This window comes from Petromyzon marinus, chromosome 78 (assembly GCF_048934315.1).
Source record: "Petromyzon marinus isolate PM22_M1 ecotype Great Lakes invasive population chromosome 78, UKy_Petmar_22M1.pri1.0, whole genome shotgun sequence".
Classification (NCBI taxonomy): Eukaryota; Metazoa; Chordata; class Hyperoartia; order Petromyzontiformes; family Petromyzontidae; genus Petromyzon; species Petromyzon marinus.
In genome coordinates, this window is record NC_133744.1 from 3,991,154 (window position 1) to 3,994,684 (window position 3,531).

Below are 3,531 nucleotides of genomic sequence, written 5' to 3' on the forward strand. Positions count from 1 at the left end.
AGTGGGTGAGTGAGTGAGTGAGTGGCTGAGTGAGTGGGTGAGTGAGTGGGTGAGTGAGTGAGGGTGAGTGAGTGAGTGAGTGGTGAGTGAGTGGTGAGTGAGTGGGTGAGTGAGTGGTGAGTGAGTGAGTGGGTGAGTGAGTGAGTGAGTGGCTGAGTGAGTGGGTGAGTGAGTGGGTGAGTGAGTGAGTGGGTGAGTGAGTGAGTGAGTGGTGAGTGGGTGGTGAGTGAGTGGTGAGTGAGTGGTGAGTGAGTGGTGAGTGAGTGGTGAGTGAGTGGTGAGTGAGTGGATGAGTGTGAGTGAGTGGGTGAGTGAGTGAGTGGGTGAGTGAGTGGGTGAGTGAGTGGTGAGTGGTGAGTGAGTGGTGAGTGAGTGGCTGAGTGAGTGGTGAGTGAGTGGTGAGTGAGTGAGTGAGTGGGTGAGTGAGTGAGTGAGTGGCTGAGTGAGTGGGTGAGTGAGTGAGTGGGTGAGTGAGTGGCTGAATGAGTGGGTGAGTGAGTGGGTGAGTGGTGAGTGAGTGGGTGAGTGAGTGGTGAGTGAGTGGTGAGTGAGTGAGTGAGTGGGTGGGTGAGTGAGTGGTGAGTGGGTGAGTGAGTGGGTGAGTGAGTGGGTGAGTGAGTGAGTGGGTGAGTGAGTGGGTGAGTGAGTGGCTGAGTGAGTGGTGAGTGAGTGGGTGAGTGAGTGAGTGAGTGGTGAGTGAGTGGTGAGTGAGTGGTGAGTGAGTGGTGAGTGAGTGAGTGAGTGGGTGAGTGAGTGAGTGAGTGGCTGAGTGAGTGGGTGAGTGAGTGAGTGGTGAGTGAGTGGCTGAATGAGTGGGTGAGTGAGTGGTGAGTGAGTGAGTGAGTGGTGAGTGAGTGGTGAGTGAGTGGAGTGAGGTGAGTGAGTGGGTGAGTGGTGAGTGAGTGGTGAGTGAGTGGTGAGTGAGTGGTGAGTGAGTGGCTGAGTGGTGAGTGAGTGGTGAGTGAGTGGTGAGTGAGTGGTGAGTGAGTGGGTGAGTGAGTGGTGAGTGAGTGAGTGAGTGGGTGAGTGAGTGAGTGGGTGAGTGGGTGAGTGAGTGAGTGGGTGAGTGGGTGGGTGAGTGAGTGAGTGGTGAGTGAGTGGTGAGTGAGTGAGTGAGTGAGTGGTGAGTGAGTGGGTGAGTGAGTGGGTGAGTGAGTGAGTGGTGAGTGGGTGAGTGAGTGGTGAGTGAGTGGCTGAGTGAGTGGGTGAGTGAGTGGGTGAGTGAGTGGTGAGTGAGTGGTGAGTGAGTGGCTGAGTGAGTGGGTGAGTGAGTGGTGAGTGAGTGGTGAGTGAGTGGTGAGTGAGTGGTGAGTGAGTGGGTGAGTGGGTGGTGAGTGAGTGGTGAGTGAGTGGTGAGTGAGTGAGTGGGTGGCTGAGTGAGTGGGTGAGTGAGTGGTGAGTGAGTGGTGAGTGAGTGGTGAGTGAGTGGTGAGTGAGTGGTGAGTGAGTGGGTGAGTGAGTGGTGAGTGAGTGAGTGAGTGGTGAGTGAGTGAGTGAGTGGTGAGTGAGTGAGTGAGTGGCTGAGTGGTGAGTGAGTGGGTGAGTGAGTGGTGAGTGAGTGGTGAGTGAGTGGTGAGTGAGTGAGTGAGTGGTGAGTGAGTGAGTGTGTGGCTGAGTGGTGAGTGAGTGGTGAGTGAGTGGGTGAGTGAGTGAGTGAGTGGTGAGTGAGTGGGTGAGTGAGTGAGTGAGTGGCTGAGTGAGTGGGTGAGTGAGTGGGTGAGTGAGTGAGTGGGTGAGTGAGTGAGTGAGTGGTGAGTGAGTGGGTGAGTGAGTGGTGAGTGAGTGAGTGAGTGAGTGGCTGAGTGAGTGGGTGAGTGAGTGGTGAGTGAGTGGTGAGTGAGTGGTGAGTGAGTGGTGAGTGAGTGGTGAGTGAGTGGGTGAGTGGGTGGTGAGTGAGTGGTGAGTGAGTGGTGAGTGAGTGAGTGGGTGGCTGAGTGAGTGGGTGAGTGAGTGGGTGAGTGAGTGGTGAGTGAGTTGAGTGAGTGGTGAGTGAGTGGTGAGTGAGTGGTGAGTGAGTGGTGAGTGAGTGGTGAGTGAGTGAGTGGTGAGTGAGTGAGTGAGTGGTGAGTGAGTGAGTGGCTGAGTGAGTGAGTGAGTGGTGAGTGAGTGGTGAGTGAGTGGTGAGTGAGTGGTGAGTGAGTGAGTGGTGAGTGAGTGAGTGTGTGGCTGAGTGGTGAGTGAGTGGTGAGTGAGTGGGTGAGTGAGTGAGTGAGTGGTGAGTGAGTGGGTGAGTGAGTGAGTGAGTGGCTGAGTGAGTGGGTGAGTGAGTGGGTGAGTGAGTGAGTGGGTGAGTGAGTGAGTGAGTGGTGAGTGAGTGGTGAGTGAGTGGGTGAGTGAGTGGGAGTGAGTGAGTGGGTGAGTGAGTGAGTGAGTGGCTGAGTGAGTGGGTGAGTGAGTGGGTGAGTGAGTGAGTGGGTGAGTGAGTGAGTGAGTGGTGAGTGAGTGAGTGAGTGTGAGTGAGTGAGTGAGTGGCTGAGTGGTGAGTGAGTGGTGAGTGAGTGGTGAGTGAGTGGTGAGTGAGTGGTGAGTGAGTGAGTGAGTGGTGAGTGAGTGAGTGTGTGGCTGAGTGGTGAGTGAGTGGTGAGTGAGTGGGTGAGTGAGTGAGTGAGTGGTGAGTGAGTGGTGAGTGAGTGGTGAGTGAGTGGTGAGTGGTGAGTGAGTGGTGAGTGAGTGAGTGAGTGGTGAGTGAGTGAGTGAGTGGCTGAGTGAGTGGGTGAGTGAGTGAGTGGTGAGTGGTGAGTGAGTGGTGAGTGAGTGGGTGAGTGAGTGGGTGAGTGGTGAGTGAGTGGTGAGTGAGTGAGTGAGTGGTGAGTGAGTGGGTGAGTGAGTGGTGAGTGAGTGGTGAGTGAGTGGTGAGTGAGTGGTGTGTGAGTGGTGAGTGAGTGGTGAGTGAGTGAGTGGCTGAGTGAGTGGGTGAGTGAGTGAGTGGCTGAGTGAGTGGTGAGTGGGTGGGTGAGTGAGTGGGTGAGTGAGTGAGTGGTGAGTGAGTGGTGAGTGAGTGGTGTGTGAGTGGTGAGTGAGTGAGTGGCTGAGTGAGTGGGTGAGTGAGTGAGTGGCTGAGTGAGTGGGTGAGTGGGTGAGTGAGTGAGTGGGTGAGTGAGTGGGTGGGTGAGTGAGTGAGTGGTGAGTGAGTGGTGAGTGAGTGGTGAGTGGTGAGTGAGTGAGTGAGTGGTGAGTGAGTGGGTGAGTGATGGTGTGTGAGTGGTGAGTGAGTGAGTGGCTGAGTGAGTGGGTGAGTGAGTGAGTGGGTGAGTGAGTGGGTGAGTGAGTGAGTGGGTGGGTGGGTGAGTGGGTGAGTGAGTGGTGAGTGAGTGGTGAGTGAGTGGTGAGTGAGTGGTGAGTGAGTGGTGAGTGGTGAGTGAGTGGGTGAGTGAGTGAGTGGTGAGTGAGTGGTGAGTGAGTGGTGTGTGAGTGGTGAGTGAGTGAGTGGCTGAGTGAGTGGGTGAGTGAGTGAGTGGGTGAGTGAGTGGCTGAGTGAGTGAGTGGGTGGGTGGGTGAGTGGGTGAGTGAGTGGTGAGTGAGTGGTGAGTG